Below are 20,759 nucleotides of genomic sequence, written 5' to 3' on the forward strand. Positions count from 1 at the left end.
GTTGAGTCAATATTTTGTTCTGAGCCAATATGGCATTCAGAGTGTCAATCTCAAGAACTCCTTTCTTCTGACTAGTCCCATTGTTCACAGGATTCCTTTCAGAAGTGTACATGAATTGGTTATTTGCAACCATTTCAATCAGCTCTTGAGCTTCTGTAGGCATCTTCTTCAGATGAAGAGATCCTCCAGCAGAGCTATCCAAAGACATTTTGGATAGTTCAGACAGACCATCATAGAAAATACCTATGATGCTCCATTCAGAAAGCATATCAGATGGACACTTTCTGATTAATTGTTTGTATCTTTCCCAAGCTTCATAGAGGGATTCTACTTCCTTCTGTTTGAAGGTTTGGACTTCCACTCTAAGCTTACTCAATTTTTGAGGTGGAAAGAACTTTGCCAAGAAGGCATTGACTAGCTTTTCCCAAGAGTCCAGGCTTTCTTTAGGTTGAGAGTCCAACCATGTTCTAGCTCTGTCTCTTACAGCAAAAGGGAATAGCATAAGTCTGTAGACCTCAGGGTCAACCCCATTAGTCTTGACAGTGTCACAGATTTGCAAGAATTCAGCTAAAAACTGATGAGGATCTTCCAATGGAAGTCCATGGAACTTGCAATTCTGTTGCATTAGAGAAACTAATTGAGGCTTAAGCTCAAAGTTGTTTGCTCCAATGGCAGGGATAGAGATGCTTCTCCCATAGAAGTCGGGAGTAGGTGCAGTAAAGTCACCCAGCACCTTCCTTGCATTGTTAGCATTGTTGTTGTTTTCGGCTGCCATGAGTTCTTCTTCTTTGAAGAATTCGGTTAGGTCCTCTACAGAGAATTGTGCCTTAGCTTCTCCTAGCTTTCGCTTCAAGGTCCTTTTAGGTTCAGGGTCAGCCTCAACAAGAATGCTTTTGTCTTTGCTCCTGCTCATATGAAAGAGAAGAGAACAAGAAAATGTGGAATCCTCTATGTCACAGTATAGAGATTCCTTGAGGTGTCAGAGGAAAAGAAAAATAGAAGACAGAAGTAGAAAATTCGAACTTATCAAAGAAGATGGAGTTCGAATTTTGCATTAAGGAATAGTATTAGTCCATAAATAGAAGGATGTGAGAAGAAGGGAAGCAATTTTCGAAAATTAAGTAAAAGATTTTGAAAACATTTTGAAAAACACTTAATTGATTTTCGAAAACCAAGAGTGGAAAAGAAATCAAGTGATTTTTGAAAAAGATTTTGAAATTAGAACTCAAAAAGATTTGATTGAAAACTATTTTGAAAAAGATGTGATTGAGAAGATATGATTTGTAAAACATTTTTAAAAAGATTTGATTTTAAAAATTAATGACTTGGCTATCAAGAAAAGATATGATTCAAACATTAAACCTTTCTCAACAGAAAAGGCAACATGCTTGAAATGTTGAATCAAATCATTAATTGATAGCAAGTATCTTTGAAAAAGGAAAGAAATTGATTTTGAAAGCATATGATTGAAAATATATGATTTGAAAAAGATTTGATTTTGAAAAACTTTGAAAACTTGAAAAAAATTGCATTGAAAACAGAATCTTCCCTCTTGTGCCATCCTGGCGTTAAACACCCAGAATGGTGCACATTCTGGCGTTTAACGCCCAAAACACTACCTTTTTGGGCGTTAAACGCCCAACCAGGTACCCTGGCTGGCGTTTAAACGCCAGTCTGTCCTTCTTCACTGGGCGTTTTGAACGCCCAACTTTTTTTGTGCAATTCCTCTGCAGTATGTTCTGAATCTTCAATTCTCTGTATTATTGACTTGAAAGGACACAAATTAAAAATATTTTTGGATTTTTAATAATGAAGAATAATCAAAATGCAACTAAAATCAAATAACAATGCATGCAAGACACCAAACTTAGCAGTTTGTATACTACTGACACTAATGAGAATGCATATGAGACACATAAACACTCATGTCAAAAGAATTCAAAGATCAGAGTAAGAAATCATCAAGAATTACTTGAAGATCCTTAAGACACATGAATGAATGTATGCAATTGACACCAAACTTAAAATGAAACACTAGACTCAAAAATATTTTTGGATTTTATGATTTTGTAAATTTTTTTTGTGCTTTTTTTTTTCGAAAATAAAGTGGAAAAAGGTATCAAAATTCTTAATGAGAATTCCAGGAATCATGCAATGTTAGTCTAAAGCTTCAGTCTAAAGGAATTAGACATGGTCAGCCAAGCTTCAGCAGAACATTGCATTCAAGAGCTAAATTGATGAAGATCAATCAGCTTTGGTGATGATAAGAACATCACCTTGAAACACTATAATTCATTCTTAAGAACTCTGAAGAAAAAAAAAATACCTAATCTAAGCAACAAGATGAACCGTCAGTTGTCCAAACTCAACAATCCCCGGCAACGGCGCCAAAAACTTGGTATGCGAAATTATGATCAATACTTTTCACAAATCAAATAATCCCCGGTAATGAATCCAAAAACTTGGTGTTCAATACCATCGCATAAACACAACTTCGCACAACTAACCAGCAAGTGTACTGGGTCGTCCAAGTAATAAACCTTACGCGAGTAAGGGTCGATTGGTGGACGAAATTGTGATCACTATTCTTTGATTTGCATTTATTGTAAAATTGTGGAATTTAGGTATTTGGCACGAGTGGACACAACTCCGTTCAACTAACCAGCAAGTGTACTGGGTCGTCCAAGTAATAAACCTTACGTGAGTAAGGGTCGATCCCACAGAGATTGTTGGTATGAAGCAAGCTATGGTCACCTTGTAAATCTCAGTTAGGCAGATTAAATTGGTTTATGGGTTTTCGAAAATAGAAATAAGAAAATAAATAAAAAAAAGGGATAGAATACTTATGCAGATTCATTGGTGGGAATTTCAGATAGGCGAATGGAGATACTGTATGGCTCAAGAACGCCTGCTCTCCTACTGCTTCAACCCAATCCTTCTTACTCCTTTCCATGGCAAGCTGTGTATAGGGGTTCACCATCAGCGGTGGCTACTTTCAATCCTCTCGAGAAAATGATCCTATGCGGCTGTCACTCGCATGGCTAATCGTCTGGAGGCATCACCCATGGTTGATGGCTACATCCCATCCTCGCAGTGAAAACTACGCTCACGCACTCTGTCACAGCACGGCTAATCACTGGTTGGTTCCTGCGCCTACTGGAATAGAATCCCTTGATTCTTTTGCGTCTGGCACTAACACCCAGCACTTGCAAGTTTGAAGCACGTCACAGTCATTCATTACTGGAATCCTACTCGGAATACCACAGACAAGGTTAGACTTTCCGGATTCCCAGGATCCTACTCGGAATACCACAGACAAGGTGAGACTTTCCGGATCCTCATAAATGCCACCATCTATCTAGCTTATACCACGAAGATTCTATTGGGGAATCTAAGAGATACACATTCAAGCTCGGTTGCATGTAGAACGGAAGTGGTTGTCAATCACGTGCGTTCATAAGTGAGAATGATAATGATCGTCACTTTCATCATTACACTCATCATGTTCTTGGGTGCGAATGAATATCTTGGAATAAGAATAAGAGAGATTTGAATAAAAGAAAATAGAATTGCATTAACACTTGAGGTACAGCAGAGCTCCACACCCTTAATCTATGGTGTGCAGAAACTCCACCGTTGAAAATACATGAGTAAAGAGTTCAGGCATGGCCGAATGGCCAGCCCTCTCCATGATCAAGTGACCGAATATTCAAGAGATTAAACTGTCAAAAGATGTCTAATACAATAGTAACTTATCCTATTTATACTAGACTAGCTACTAGGGTTTACATGAGTAAGTAATTGATGCATAAATTCACTTCCGGGGCCCACTTGGTGTATGCTTGGGCTGAGCTTGATCATTCCACGAGCTGAGGCTTTTCTTGGAGTTGAACTCCGAGTTATGACGTGTTTTGGGCGTTCAACTCCGGATCATGACGTTTTTCTGGCGTTTAACTCCAGACAGCAGCATGAACTTGGCGTTCAACGCCAAGTTACGTCGTCATTCTTCGAATAAAGTATGGACTATTATATATTGCTGGAAAGCCCTGGATGTCTACTTTCCAACGCCGTTGAGAGCGCGCCAATTGGAGTTCCGTAGCTCCGGAAAATCCATTTCGAGTGCAGGGAGGTCAGATTCCAACAGCATCAGCAGTCCTTTTGTCAGCCTTCTTCAGAGTTTTGCTCAAATCCCTCAATTTCAGTCAGAATTTACCTGAAATCACAGAAAAACACACAAACTCATAGTAAAGTCCAGAAATGTGAATTTAACATAAAAACTAATGAAAACATCCCTAAAAGTAGCTCAAACTCACTAAAAACTATATAAAAACAATGCCAAAAAGCGTATAAATTATCCGCTCATCACAACACCAAACTTAACTTGTTGCTTGTCCCCAAGCAACTGAAAATCAAATAGGATAAAAGAAGAGAATATACTATAAACCTCAGAATATCAATGAATATTAATTTAATTAGATGAGCGGGACTTGTAGCTTTTTGCTTCTGAACAGTTTTGGCATCTCACTTTTTCCTTTGAAGTTTAGAGTGATTGGCTTCTCTAGGAACTTAGAATTTCGGATAGTGTTATTGACTTTCCTAGTTAAGCATGTTGATTCTTGAACACAGCTACTTATGAGTCTTGGCCGTGGCCCTAAGCACTTTGTTTTCCAGTATTACCACCGGATACACAAATGCCACAGACACATGACTGGGTGAACCTTTTCAGATTGTGACTCAGCTTTGCTAGAGTCCCCAGTTAGTGGTGTCCAGAGCTCTTAAGCACACTCTTTTTGCTTTGGATCACGACTTTAACCACTCAGTCTCAAGCTTTTCACTTGGACCTTCATGACACAAGCACATGGTTAGGGACAGCTTGATTTAGCCGCTTAGGCCTGGATTTAATTTCCTTGGGCCCTCCTATCCATTGATGCTCAAAGCCTTGGATCCTTTTTACCCTTGCCTTTTGGTTTTAAGGGCTATTGGCTTTTTCTATTGCTCCTTCTTTTTTTGTATATTTTTTCGCCATTTTTTTTCGCAAGCTTCCTTTTTCACTGCTTTCTCTTGCTTCAAGAATCAATTTCATGATTTTTTTCAGATCATCGATAACATTTCTCTTTGTTCATCATTCTTTCAAGAGCCAACAATTTTAACACTCATAAACAACAAGATCAAAAATATGCACTGTTCAAGCATTCATTCAGAAAACAAAAAGTATTGCCACCACATCAATATAATTAAATTAAATTCAAGGATAAATTCGAAATTCATGTACTTCTTGTTCTTTTGAATTAAAACATTTTTCATTTAAGAGAGGTGAAGGATTAATGGATTTTATTCATAGCTTTAAGGCATGGTTACATACTAATGATCATGAAATAAAGACACAAAACATAAATAAACACAATACTAAAAACCGAAAACAGAAAGAAATAAAGAACAAGGAATGAATCCACCTTTAGTGGCGTCTTCTTCTTGAAGGACCAACAATGTCCTTAAGCTCTTCTATGTCCCTTCCTTGCCTTTGTTGCTCCTCCATCATTGCTCTTTGATCTTCTCTTATTTCTTGGAGAATGATGGAGTGTTCATGATGTTCCACCCTTAATTGTTCCACATTATGGCTCAAATCTTCTAAGGAGGTATTGAGTTGCTCCCAATAGTTGTTGGGAGGAAAGTGCATTCCTTGAGGCATCTCAGGAATTTGTTGATGGTGAGCTTCCTCATGCATTTCTTGAGGGCCGTGAGGAGCTTCTCTTGCTTGCTCCATCCTTTTCTTGGTGATGGGCTTGTCTTCTTCAATGGAGGCATCTCCATCTATGATAACTCCAGCTGAGTAACATAGATGGCAAATAAGGTGAGGGAAGGCTAGCCGTGCCATGGGTGAGGACTTGTCGGCTATTTTGTAGAGTTCATTGGAGATGACCTCATGAACTTCTACTTCTTCTCCAATCATGATGCTATGGATCATGATGGCCCGATCCACAGTAACTTCAGATCGGTTGCTAGTAGGAATGATGGATCTTTGGATGAACTCCAACCATCCTCTAGCCACAGGCTTGAGATCCAGTCTTCTTAGTTGGACTGGCTTGCCTTTGGAGTCTATTCTCCACTGAGCTCCTTCCATACATATGTCCGTAAGGACTTGGTCCAACCTTTGATTAAAGTTGACCCTTCTAGTGTAGGGGCGTTCATCTTCTTGCATCATGGGCAAGTGAAACGCCAACCTCATATTTTCCGGACTAAAATCTAAGTATTTCCCCCGAACCATTGTGATATAGTTCTTTGGATTCGGGTTCATACTTTGATCATGGTTCCTAGTGATCCATGCATTGGCATAGAACTCTTGAACCATCAATATTCCAACTTGTTGCATGGGGTTGGCTAGGACTTCCCAACCTCTTCTTTGGATTTCATGTCGGATTTCCGGATACTCATTCTTTTTGAGCTTGAAAGGGACCTCGGGGATCACCTTCTTCTTTGCCACAACATCATAGAAGTGGTCTTGATGGCTCTTGGAGATGAATCTCTCCTTCTCCCATGACTCGGAGGTGGAAGCTTTTGTCTTCCCTTTTCCTTTTCTAGAGGATACTCCGGCCTTTGGTGCCATTGATGGTAATGGAAAAACAAAAAGCTTATGCTTTTACCACACTAAACTTAAATATTTGCTCGCCCTCGAGCAAGAAAGAAAAGAAGAGTAGAAGAAGAAGAAGAGAATATGGGAGAAAGGGGGAGAAGTAGGTTCGGCTATGTGGGAGAAGATGGGGTTTGTGTTGTGTGAAAAATGAAGTAGAAGGGAAGGGTATTTATAGGGAGAGGGAGGGTGGGTGTTCGGCCATTTTGGGTGGGAATGGGTGGGAAAATGAATTTGAATTTTATGAAGGTAGGTGGGGTTTATGGGGAAGAGTGGGTTGATGTGAATGGTGAATGGGGTAATTGGGAAGAGGAATTGAGGTGATTGGTGAGGATTGTTGGGTTTTGTGACATGGGGAATACAAATCACAAAAATAGGATTAAAAGGTAAGGTGGGAATATGGTAGGTGGGGATCCTGTGGGGTCCACAGATCCTGAGGTGAAAAGAAATACCATTCCTTCACCATATAGGCATGTAAAATGCCTTCGTGCATCATTCTGGCGTTCAAACGCCCATTGGTGCACGTTCTGGGCGTTCAACGCCCATGTAATGCATGTTTCTGGCGTTGAACGCCAGTTTCATGCTTGTTGCTGGCGTTCAGCGTCAGTTTGTCCTCTCTGTGCACATTCCTAGCGTTTAACGCCGGGTTGTTGCTTGTTTCTGGCATTCAGCGCCAGAATGGTGCTCTGTTCTGGCGTTGAACGCCAGCCAGATGCATCTTACTGGCGTTGAACGCCAGTTTGCGCTACCTCCAGGGTGAAAATTTTTTTTTTTCTGTTTTTGACTCTGTTTTTAATTTTTTTGATTTTTTCGTGATTCCTCATGATCATGAACCTAATTAAACACAAAAATAACAAAGAAACAAAATAAAATAAAATTAGATAAATAAAATTGGGTTGCCTCCCAACAAGCGCTTCTTTAATGTCAATAGCTTGACAGTGGCTCTCATGGAGCCACAAGGTGATCAGGTCATTTTTAGTGTGTAGTCCCAACACCAAACTTAGAGTTTGGATATGGGGTTTGAACACCAAACTTATAGTTTGGTTGTGGCCTCACAACACCAAACTTAGAGTTTGACTGTGTAGGTTTTTCTTGACTCTGAACTGAGAGAAGCTCTTCATGCTTATTCTCTTCTGTCACAGATGGATGGCCATGTGCCTTAAACACAAGGTAGTCCCCATTCAATTGAAGGACTAACTCACCTCTATTGACATCTATCACAGCTCCTGCTGTGGCTAGGAAAGGTCTTCCTAGGATGATGCATTCATCATCTTCCTTCCTAGTGTCTAGGATTATGAAATCAGCAGGGATGTAAAGGCCTTCAACCTTTACTAGCACGTCCTCTACTTATTCCATAAGCTTGTCTCATGGACTTGTCTGCCAATTGTAATGAGAACAAGGCAGGTTGTACCTCAATGATCCCCAGCTTCTCCATTACAGAGAGTGGCATAAGATTTATCCCTAATCCCAGATCACATAGAGCTTTTTCAAAGCTCATGGTGCCTATGATACAAGGTATTAAGAACTTGCCAGGATCTTGTCTCTTTTGAGGTAGAGTTTCTGAATCCAAGCATCTAGTTCACTAATGAGCAAGGGAGGTTCACTTTCCCAAGTCTCATTACCAAACAACTTGGCATTCAGCTTCATGATAGCTCCTAAGTATTGAGCAACTTGCTCTCCAGTCACATCTTCATCCTCTTCAGAGGAAGAATAGTCTTCAGAGCTCATGAATGGCAGAAGGAGATTTAATGGAACTTCTATGGTCTCTAGATGAGCCTCAGATTCTTCTGGATCCTTAATAGGAAACTCCTTCTTGCTTGAAGGACATCCCAGGAGGTCTTCCTCACTAGGATTTTCGTCCTCCTCCTCCCTAGTGCATTCGGCCACTTTGATTAAATCAATGGCCTTGCACTCTCCTTTTGGATTCTCTTCTGTATTGCTTGGGAGAATACTGGGAGGAGTTTCAATGACTTTCTTACTCAGCTGGCCCACTTGTGCCTCCAAATTTCTAATGGAGGATCTTGTTTCATTCATGAAACTGAAAGTGGCCTTTGACAGATCAGAGACAATATTGGCTAAATTAGAAGTGTTTTGTTCTGAATTCTCTGTCTGTTGCTGAGAAGATGATGGATATGGCTTACTATTGTTTAGCCTAACGCACCATTGTTAAAGCCTTGCTGAGGCTTTTGTTGATCCTTCCAGGAGAAATTTGGATGATTTCTCCATGATGGATTATAGGTGTTTCCATAAGGTTCACCCATGTAATTAACCTCTGCCATGGCAGGGTTCTCAGGATCATAAGCTTCTTCAGAAGCTACCTCTCTAGTACTGTTGGATGCATGTTGCAGTCCATTCAGATTTTGAGAGATTATGTTGACCTGTTGAGTCAACATTTTGTTCTGAGCCAATATGGCATTCAGAGCATCAATTTCAAGAACTCCTTTCTTCTGAGGTATCCCATTATTCACGGAATTCCTCTCAGAGGTATACATGAAGTGGTTGTTTGCAACCATGTCAATGAGTTCTTGAGCCTCTTCAGGCGTTTTCTTCAGGTGAATAGATCCACCTGCAGAATGGTCCAATGACATTTTCGAAAATTCAGAGAGACCATAATAGAATATATCTAAGAGGGTCCATTCTGAAAACATGTCAGATGGACATCTTTTGGTCAGCTGCTTGTATCTTTCCCAAGCTTCATAGAGGGATTCACCATCTTTTTGTTTGAAGGTTTGGACATCCACTCTCAGCTTGCTCAGCTTTTGAGGAGGAAAGAATTTATCCAAGAAGGCAGTGACCAGCTTATCCCAGGAGTCCAGGCTATCCTTAGGTTGTGAATCCAACCATATTCTAGCTCTGTCTCTTACAGCAAAAGGGAAAAGCATGAGTCTATAGACTTCAGGATCAACTCCATTCGTCTTTACAGTCTCACAGATCTGCAAGAACTCAGTTAAAAACTGGTAAGGATCCTCAGATGGAAGTCCATAAAACTTGCAGTTTTGTTGCATTAAAGCAACTAGTTGAGGCTTAAGCTCAAAGTTATTGGCTCCAATGGCAGGAATGGAGATGCTTCTTCCATCAAACTTGGACGTTGGTTTTGTGAAGTCACCAAGCATTCTCCTTGCATTATTATTATTATTATTTTCGGCTGCCATCTCTTTCTCTTGTTCAAAAATTTCTGAAAGGTTATTTCTGGATTGTTGTAATTTAGCTTCTCTTAATTTTCTCTTCAGAGTCCTTTCAGGTTCTGGATCAACTTCAACAAGAGTGCCATTTTCCCTGTTCCTGCTCATATGAAAGAGAAAAAAACAAGAAAAGAAAGAGGAATCCTCTATGTCACAGTATAGAGATTCCCTTATGTTAGTAGAAGAAGAAAGGGGTGGAAGAATCCAAACACAAGGGATATATGATGTTCGGATTTTAGATGAAGAGAGGTGAAGAGAAGTGTTAGTAAATAAATAATTAAATAGAAAAAGAAAAGAGAGGGAGAAATTCGAAAATAATTTTTGAAAAAGGGGTTAGTAATTTTCGAAAATTAAAGATAAGATAAGTTTAAAATTAAAATTTAAAACAAAAAGAATTTTTGAAAACGAGATGAGATATTTTCAAAAATTAGAGAGGGAAAGGTAGTTAGGTGGTTTTGAAAAAGATAAGAAACAAACAAAAAGTTAGTTAGTTGATTGAAAAAGATTTGAAATCAAATTTGAAAAAGATAAGAAGATGAGAAGTTAGATAAGATATTTTGGAATCAAATTTTGAAAAAGATAAAATTTTTGAAAAAGATAAGATAAAGGACAAAAGATAAGATAAAAATTTTAATAAAAAGATATTTTGAAAAAGATTTAATTTTTTTAAAAAGACTTAACTAACAAGAAACTACAAGATAAGATTCTAGAATTTAAAGATTGAACCTTTCTTAACAAGAAAGTAACAAACTTCAAATTTTTGAACCAATCACATTACTTGTTAGCTAATTTTCGAAAATTAGATATAAAGATAAGAAAAAGATTTTGAAAATATTTTGAAAAAGATTTTTGAAATTTTCGAAAAATAGAAAAAATTGAAAAAGATATAATTTTTGAAAAAGATTTTGAAAAGATAAGATTTTTAAAATTTGAAATTTTGACTTGACTTGTAAGAAACAACTAATTTTGAAAATTTTTGACCAAGTCAACCCAAAATTTCGAAAATTTGGAGGGAAATAAGGAAAAGATATTTTTTTGATTTTTGAATTTTTAAAGAAAAACACAAAAATGACCGAAAACATGAAAATTTTGGATCAAGACACAAGATGCATGCAAGAATGCTATGAATGTCAAGATGAACACCAAGAACACTATGAAGATCATGATGAACATCAAGAACATAATTTTGAAAAAAAAATTTTGATGCAAAGAAAACATGCAAGACACCAAACTTAGAAATTTTTAATGCATGGAAATTATGGATGCAAAGATGCACATGAAAAACAACAAACAACACAAAACAAGAAATCATCAAGATCAAACAAGAAGTCTTGTCAAGAACAACTTGAAGATCATGAAGAACACTATGAATGCATGAGATTTTCGAAAAATGCAAGAAAAATTTTTAAAAGCATGCAATTGACACCAAACTTAAAAATTAACACAAGACTCAAACAAGAAACACAAAATATTTTTGATTTTTATAATTTTCTAATTTTTTTGTATTTTTATTAATTTTTTCGAAAAACATTTTTGGAAAAACGAAAAAGAAAAGAAAAGTTTTTGAAAAAGATTTTTGAAAAGAAAATTACCTAATCTGAGCAACAAGATGAACCGTCAGTTGTCCATACTCGAACAATCTCCGGCAACGGCGCCAAAAACTTGGTGGACGAAATTGTGATCACTATTCTTTGATTTGCATTTATTGTAAAATTGTGGAATTTAGGTATTTGGCACGAGTGGACACAACTCCGTTCAACTAACCAGCAAGTGTACTGGGTCGTCCAAGTAATAAACCTTACGTGAGTAAGGGTCGATCCCACAGAGATTGTTGGTATGAAGCAAGCTATGGTCACCTTGTAAATCTCAGTTAGGCAGATTAAATTGGTTTATGGGTTTTTAAAAATAGAAATAAGAAAATAAATAAAAAAAAGGGATAGAATACTTATGCAGATTCATTGGTGGGAATTTCAAATAGGCGAATGGAGATACTGTATGGCTCAAGAACGCCTGCTCTCCTACTGCTTCAACCCAATCCTTCTTACTCCTTTCCATGGCAAGCTGTGTATAGGGGTTCACCATCAGCGGTGGCTACTTTCAATCCTCTCGAGAAAATGATCCTATGCGGCTGTCACTCGCATGGCTAATCGTCTGGAGGCATCACCCATGGTTGATGGCTACATCCCATCCTCGCAGTGAAAACTATGCTCACGCACTCTGTCACAGCACGGCTAATCACTGGTTGGTTCCTGCGCCTACTGGAATAGAATCCCTTGATTCTTTTGCGTCTGGCACTAACGCCCAGCACTTGCAAGTTTGAAGCACGTCACAGTCATTCATTACCGGAATCCTACTCGGAATACCACAGACAAGGTTAGACTTTCCGGATTCCCAGGATCCTACTCGGAATACCACAGACAAGGTGAGACTTTCCGGATCCTCATAAATGCCGCCATCTATCTAGCTTATACCACGAAGATTCTGTTGGGGAATCTAAGAGATACACATTCAAGCTCGGTTGCATGTAGAACGGAAGTGGTTGTCAATCACGTGCGTTCATAAGTGAGAATGATAATGATCGTCACTTTCATCATTACACTCATCATGTTCTTGGGTGCGAATGAATATCTTGGAATAAGAATAAGAGAGATTTGAATAAAAGAAAATAGAATTGCATTAACACTTGAGGTACAGCAGAGCTCCACACCCTTAATCTATGGTGTGCAGAAACTCCACCGTTGAAAATACATGAGTAAAGAGTTCAGGCATGGCCGAATGGCCAGCCCTCTCCATGATCAAGTGACCGAATATTCAAGAGATTAAACTGTCAAAAGATGTCTAATACAATAGTAACTTATCCTATTTATACTAGACTAGCTACTAGGGTTTACATGAGTAAGTAATTGATGCATAAATTCACTTCCGGGGCCCACTTGGTGTATGCTTGGGCTGAGCTTGATCATTCCACGAGCTGAGGCTTTTCTTGGAGTTGAACTCCGAGTTATGACGTGTTTTGGGCGTTCAACTCCGGATCATGACATTTTTCTGGTGTTTAACTCCAGACAGCAGCATGAACTTGGCGTTCAACGCCAAGTTACGTCGTCATTCTTCGAATAAAGTATGGACTATTATATATTGCTGGAAAGCCCTGGATGTCTACTTTCCAACGCCGTTGAGAGCGCGCCAATTGGAGTTCTGTAGCTCGGGAAAATCCATTTCGAGTGCAGGGAGGTCAGATTCCAACAGCATCAGCAGTCCTTTTGTCAGCCTTCTTCAGAGTTTTGCTCAAATCCCTCAATTTCAGTCAGAATTTACCTGAAATCACAGAAAAACACACAAACTCATAGTAAAGTCCAGAAATGTGAATTTAACATAAAAACTAATGAGAACATCCCTAAAAGTAGCTCAAACTCACTAAAAACTATATAAAAACAATGCCAAAAAGCGTATAAATTATCCGCTCATCATCGATCCCACAGAGATTGTTGGTATGAAGCAAGCTATAGTCACCTTGTAAATCTCAGTCAGGCAAACTCAAATGGGTATGGTGATAAACGCATAAAACATAAAGATAAAGATAGAGATACTTATGTAATTCATTGGTAGGAACTTCAGATAAGCGTATGAAGATGCCTTCCCTTCCGTCTCTCTGCTTTCCTACTGTCTTCATCCAATCCTTCTTACTCCTTTCCATGGCAAGCTTAAGCAAGGGTTTCACCGTTGTCAGTGGCTACCTCCCATCCTCTCAGTGGAAATGTTCAACGCACCCTGTCACGGCACGGCTATCCATCTGTCGGTTCTCGATCAGGCCGGAATAGAATCCAGTGATTCTTTTGCGTCTGTCACTAACGCCCCGCCCTCAGGAGTTTGAAGCACGTCACAGTCATTCAATCATTGAATCCTACTCAGAATACCACAGACAAGGTTAGACCTTCCGGATTCTCTTGAATGCCGCCATCAGTTCTAGCCTATACCACGAAGACTCTGATCTCACGGAATGGCTGGCTCGTTTGTCAGGCGAGCACTCGGTTGTCAGGTGATCAACCATGCATCGTGTATCAGGAATCCAAGAGATATTCACCCAATCGAAGGTAGAACGGAGGTGGTTGTCAGTCACACGTTCATAGGTGAGAATGATGATGAGTGTCACGGATCATCACATTCATCAAGTTGAAGAACAAGTGATATCTTAGAACAAGAACAAGCGGAATTGAATAGAAGAACAATAGTAATTGCATTAATACTCGAGGTACAGCAGAGCTCCACACCTTAATCTATGGTGTGTAGAAACTCCACCGTTGAAAATACATAAGAACAAGAGTGATCATTGGCCTCGGCCCCAGGGAGGGAACCAGAAGAACCAAGATCTGATCTAAGAACTAGATGTCCAAAGATGATCAAAGGATCTAAAATAATCCAAAGATGAAAATACAATAGTAAAAGGTCCTACTTATAGAGAACTAGTAGCCTAGGGTGTACAAAGATGAGTAAATGACATAAAAATCCACTTCCGGGCCCACTTGGTGTGTGCTTGGGCTGAGCATTGAAGCATTTTCGTGTAGAGACTCTTCTTGGAGTTAAACGCCAGCTTTTATGCCAGTTTGGGCGTTTAACTCCCATTTTGGTGCCAGTTCCGGCGTTTAACGCTGGAATTCCTGAGGGTGACTTTGAGCGCCGGTTTGGGCCATCAAATCTTGGGCAAAGTATGGACTATCATATATTGCTGGAAAGCCCAGGATGTCTACTTTCCAACGCCGTTGAGAGCACGCCAATTGGGCTTCTGTAGCTCCAGAAAATCCACTTCGAGTGCAGGGAGATCAGAATCCAACAGCATCTGCAGTCCTTTTTGGTCTCTGAATCAGATTTTTGCTCAGGTCCCTCAATTTCAGCCAGAAAATACCTGAAATCACAGAAAAACACACAAACTCATAGTAAAGCCCAAAAAAGTGAATTTTAACTAAAAACTAATAAAAATATACTAAAAACTAACTAGATCATACTAAAAACATACTAAAAACAATGCCAAAAAGCGTACAAATTATCCGCTCATCAATGTCTAATTTCTAACGCCGTTGAGAGCACGCCATTTGGAGTTCTATAGCTCCAGATAATTCATTTCGAGTGAAGGGAGGTCAGATTCCAACAACATCAGCAGTTCCTTGTCAGCCGCCTTATCAGAGTTTTGCTCAAGTCCCTCAATTTCAGCCAGAAATTACTTGAAATCACAGAAAAACACACAAACTCATAGTAAAGTCTAGAAATGTGAATTTAGCATAAAAACTAAGGAAAACATCCCTAAAAGTAACTAGATCATACTAAAAACTACCTAAAAACAATGCTAAAAAGCATATAAATTATCCGCTCATCACAACACCAAACTTAATTTGTTGCTTGTCCCCAAGCAACTGAAAATCAATTAGGATAAAAAAGAAGAAAATATACTATAAATCCCAAAATATCAATGAATATTAGTTCTAATTAGATGAGCGGGACTTGTAGCTTTTTGCCTCTGAACAGTTTTGGCATCTCACTTTTTCCCTTGAAGTTCAGAATGATTGGCATCTATAGGAACTTAGAGTTCAGATAGTGTTATTGATTCTCCTAGTTAAGTATGTTGATTCTTGAACACAACTACTTTTATGAGTCTTGGCCGTGGCCCTAAGCACTTTGTTTTCCAGTATTACCACCGGATACATAAATGCCACAGACACATGACTAGGTGAACCTTTTCAGATTGTGACTCAGCTTTGCTAGAGTCCCCAATTAGAGGTGTCCAGAGCTCTTAAGCACACTCTTTTTGCTTTGGATCATGACTTTAACCACTCAGTCTCAAGCTTTTCACTTGGACCTGCATGCCACAGGCACATGGTTAGGGACAGCTTGATTTAGCCGCTTAGGCCTGGATTTTATTTCCTTGGGCCCTCTTATCCGTTGATGCTCAAAGCCTTGGATCCTTTTTACCCTTGCCTTTTGGTTTTAAGGGCTATTGGCTTTTTCTGCTTGCTTTTTCTTTTTCTTTCTAAATTTTTTTTGCCATTTTTTCTTCTTTTTTTTTCGCAAGATTTTGTTTTTCACTGCTTTTTCTTGCTTCAAGAATCAATTTTATGATTTTTCAGATCATCAATAACATTTCTCTTATTCATCATTCTTTCAAGAGCCAATAATTTTAACATTCATAAACAACAAGATAAAAAATATGCACTATTCAAGCATTCATTCAGAGAACCAAAAGTATTGTCACCACATCAATATAATTAAACTAAATTCAAGGATAAATTTGAAATTCATGTACTTCTTGTTCTTTTGAATTAGAAACATTTTTCATTTAAGAGAGGTGAAGGATTAATGGAATTATTCATAGCTTTAAGACATAGTTACTAACTACTAATGATCATGAAGTAGAGACACAAAACATAGATAAACATATAGCATAAAAATCGAAAAACAGAGAAATAAGAACAAGGAATGAGTCCACCTTAGTGTGGGTGGCGCCTTTTTGAAGAACCAATGGTGCTCTTTGAGCTCCTCTATGTCTCTTCCTTGCTTCTGTTGCATGATCCCTAGTAATTTTGGTACTCTTATCCTTAGTTTCTCCCAATAATTGTGTGGAGGACAATTTATCCCCTGAGATATCCCAGGGATCTCTTGATTTGCAGTCAAATGTTCTACCACTGAGCTATAAATCCTTTAGATGAGTCTTTCCATCTCCCATGACTCAGAGGTGGAAGCTTTTGTCTTCCCTTTCTCTTTTTTTTTGAGGTTTCTCTGGCCTTAGGTGCCATCAATGGTTATGGAAAAACAAAAAGCTATGCTTTTACCACACCAAACTTAGAAAATTGCTCGCCCTCGAGCAAGAGAAGAAAGAAAAGACGAAGAATAAGAAGAATATATGGAGGAGATGGAGGGATGTGTGTATTCAGCTAAATGGGTGGGATTGGGTGGAAAAGAGAATTTGAATTTTGAAGGTAGGTGGGGTGTATGGGGAAGAGTGGATAGATGTGAGTGGTGAATAAAAAACAGAAGGGATGACCATGAATGGAGAGAGAGAGGGTGAGGTAGGTAGGGATCCTGTGGGGTCCACAGATCCTGAGATGATCCTATGGGGTCCACAGATCTTGAGGTGCCAAGGATTTACATCCCTGCACCAATTAGGCATGTAGAATGCCTTTGCATACAGTTCTGGCGTTTAAACGCCGAAGTGATGCTCAATCTAGGCGTTCAACGCCCAATTGTAGCATGTTTCTGGCGTTGAACGCCAGTTCCATGCTTGTTTTTAGCGTTCAACGCCAGATCCATGCTCTGTTCTGGCGTTGAACGCCAGCCAGATGCTCCTTACTGGCGTTTAAACGCCAGTAAGTCCTTCTTCCAGGGTGTGATTTTTCTTCTGCTGTTTTTGATTCTGTTTTTAATTTTAATATTTTTTTCGTGACTCCACATGATCATGAACCTAATAAAACACAAAATAACAATAAAATAAAAATAAAATTAGATAAATAAAAATTGGGTTTCCTACCAACAAGCGCTCTTTTAATGTCACTAGCTTGACAGTGGGCTCTCATGGAGCCTTAGAAAAGTTCAGACCACGATGAAGTCCTCCCAACACCAAACTTAGAGTTTGAATGTGGGGCCTTCTTAACACCAAACTTAGAGTCTGGTTGTGGCCTCCCAACACCAAACTTAGAGTTTGACTGTGGGGGCTTTGTCTGACTCTGTATTGAGAGAAGCCTTTCATGCTTTCTCTCCAGTGTTACAGAGGGATGGCCGTGTGCCTTAAACACAAGGTAGTCCCCATTCAATTGAAGAACTAATTCTCCTCTGTTAACATCAATCACAGCACCTGCTGTGGCTAGGAAAGGTCTTCCAAGGATGATGCATTCATCCTCTTCCTTCCTAGTGTCTAAGATTATGAAATCAGCAGGAATGTAAAGGCCTTTAACCTTTACCAACACATCCTCTACTAATCCATAAGCTTGTCTTATTGACTTGTCTGCCAATTGTAATGAGAATAAGGCAGGTTGTACCTCAATGATCCCCAGCTTCTCCATTACAGAGAGTGGTATAAGATTTATGCCTGACCCTAGGTCACACAGAGCTTTTTCAAAGATCATGGTGCCTATGGTACAGGGTATTAATAATTTCCCAGAATCTTGTTTCTTTTGAGGTAGAGTTTGCTGAACCCATGTATCAAGTTCACTAATGAGCAAGGGAGGTTCACCTTCCCAAGTCTCATTACCAAATAACTTGGCATTCAGCTTCATGATGGCTCCTAGATATTGAGCAACTTGCTCTCCAGTTACATCTTCATCCTCTTCAGAGGAAGAATAATCTTCAGAGCTCATGAATGGCAGAAGGAGATTTAATGGAATCTCTATGGTCTCTATATGAGCCTCAGATTCCTTTAGGTCCTCAATAGGGAACTCCTTCTTGTTTGAGAGACGTCCCAGGAGGTCTTCCTCACTAGGATTTTCGTCTTTCTCCTCCCTTGTGCATTTGGCCATATTCATTACATCAATGGCCTTGCACTCTCCTTTTGGATTCTCTTCTGTATTGCTTGGGAGAATACTGGGAGGAGTTTCAATGACTTTCTTACTCAGCTGGCCCACTTGTGCCTCCAAATTTCTGATGGAGGACCTTGTTTCACTCATGAAACTTAAAGTGTCCTTAGACAGATCAGAGACTAAATTTGCTAAATTAGAGGAGCTCTGCTCAGAATTCTCTGTCTATTGCTGAGAAGATGATGGAAAAGGCTTATTATTGCTTAGCCTGTTTCTTCCACCATTATTAAAGCCTTGTTGAGGCTTTTGTTGATCCTTCCATGAGAAATTTGGATGATTTCTCCATGATGAGTTATAGGTGTTTCCATAAGGTTCACCCATGTAATTTACCTCTGCTATTGCAGGGTTCTCAAGATCATAAGCTTCTTTAGAAGCTGCCTCTTTAGTGCTGTTGGATGCATTTTGCCATCCATTCAGACTTTGAGAGATCATGTTGACTTGCTAAGTCAACACTTTGTTCTGAGCCAATATGGCATTCAGAGCATCAATTTCAAGAACTCCCTTCCTCTGAGGCGTCCCATTATTCACGGAATTCCTCTCAAAAGTGTACATGAATTGGTTATTTGCAACCATGTCAATAAGTTCTTGAGCTTCTGCAGGCGTTTTCTTTAGGTGAATGAATCCACCTGCAGAATGGTCCAATGACATTTTGGGAAACTCAGATAGACCATAATAGAATATATCTAATATGGTCCATTCTGAAAACATGTCAGAAGGACACTTTTTGGTCATCTGCTTGTATCTTTCCCAAGCTTCATAGAGGGATTCACCATTTTTTTGCTTAAAGGTTTGAACATCCACTCTAAGCTTGCTCAACTTTTGAGGAGGAAAGAATTTATCCAAGAAGGCTGTGACCAGCTTATCCCAGGAGTCCAGGTTATCTTTAGGTTGTGAGTCCAACCATGTTCTAGCTCTGTCTCTTATAGCAAAAGGGAAAAGCATGAGCCTGTAGACTTCAGGATCTACTCCATTCATCTTAACAGTCTCACAAATCTGTAAGAACTCAGTTAAAAACTGGTAAGGATCTTCAGATAGAAGTCCATGAAACTTGCAGTTCTGTTGCATCAAAGCAACTAATTGAGGTTTCAGCTCAAAATTGTTTGCTCTAATGGCAGGAATTGAGATGCTTCTTCCATCAAACTTGGACATTGGTTTAGTGAAATCACCAAGCATCCTCCTTGCATTATTGTTGTTGGGTTCGGCTGCCATCTCCTTCTCTTGTTCGAAAATTTCAGAAAGGTTGCCTCTGGATTGTTGTAATTTAGCTTCTCTTAGTTTCCTCTTCAGAGTCCTTTCAGGTTCTGGATCAGCTTCAACAAAGATGCATTTTTCCTTATTCCTGCTCATATAGGAAAGAAGAGAACAAGAAAAGAAAAAGGAATCCTCTATGTCACAGTAAAGAGGTTCCTTATTGTTAGTAGAAGAAGAAAGGGAATAAAGAAAAGAGAATGAATAGTCTGGATAAAGAGTAAAGGTAGGGGCAGTGAATTGAGATGAAGAGAGGTGAAGAGAAGTGTTAGTAAATAAATAAATAAATAGAATAAGATGAGAGATAGAAATTTTCGAAAATAATTTTTGAAAAGGAGTTAATGAATTTCAAAAATTAGGATAAGAAATAAAATTAAAATTAAAAGTTGAAACAATTAATTAATTAAAAAGAAATTTGAAAAAGGAGGAGATATTTTCGAAAATTAGAGAGGGAGAAGTAGTTAAGTTGTTTTCAAAAAGATAAGAAACAAACAAGAAGTTAGTTAGTTGATTGAAAAAGATTTGAAAATTAATTTTGAAAAGATAAGAAGATAAGAAGTTAGAAAAGATATTTTAAAATTAAATTTTTGAAAGAAGATAAAATTTTGAAAAAGATATGATATAAAAGATAAGATAAAAAGATATGATTAAATAGATATGGCTAGAAAAGATTTAATTTTTAAAATTAAAATTAATTACTTGACTAACAAGAAACTAAAAGATATGATTCTAGAATTTAAAGATTGAACCTTTCTTAACAAGAAAGTAACAAACTTCAAATTTTTTGAATCAATCACATTAATTGTTAGTGTAATTTCGAAAATTTGAAATAAAATTAAGAAAGAGATTTTGAAAATAATTTTAAAATTTTCGAAATTAATAAGATAAAAATGAAAAAGATTTGATTTTTGAAAAAAAAAATTTGAAAAGATAGGATTTTTAAAATTGAAAATTTGACTTGACTTATGAGAAACAACTAATTTTAAAAATTTTTGACTAAGTCAACTCAAATTTTCAAAAATTAGGAGAGAAATAAGGAAAAGATATTTTTTATTTTTGAATTTTTTAAATATGAGAGAGAAAAATACAAAAATGACCCAAAACATGAAAATTTTGGATCAAAACACATGATGCATGCAAGAACAC

At 38.3% G+C, this 20,759-nt stretch overlaps 2 non-coding genes across 2 annotated transcripts; both read left to right on the forward strand.

The window, feature by feature from the left end:
- The first annotated feature begins 262 nt into the window (after positions 1-262).
- On the forward strand, positions 263-370 carry LOC112713398 (small nucleolar RNA R71). Its single transcript, XR_003158371.1, has one exon. It is a non-coding gene; the product is annotated as a small nucleolar RNA R71 (small nucleolar RNA).
- Positions 371-19,071: 18,701 nt separating this feature from the next.
- On the forward strand, positions 19,072-19,175 carry LOC112713262 (small nucleolar RNA R71). Its single transcript, XR_003158235.1, has one exon. It is a non-coding gene; the product is annotated as a small nucleolar RNA R71 (small nucleolar RNA).
- Positions 19,176-20,759: the final 1,584 nt, after the last annotated feature.

This window comes from Arachis hypogaea, chromosome 9 (assembly GCF_003086295.3).
Source record: "Arachis hypogaea cultivar Tifrunner chromosome 9, arahy.Tifrunner.gnm2.J5K5, whole genome shotgun sequence".
In the NCBI taxonomy this organism is placed as follows: domain Eukaryota; kingdom Viridiplantae; phylum Streptophyta; class Magnoliopsida; order Fabales; family Fabaceae; genus Arachis; species Arachis hypogaea.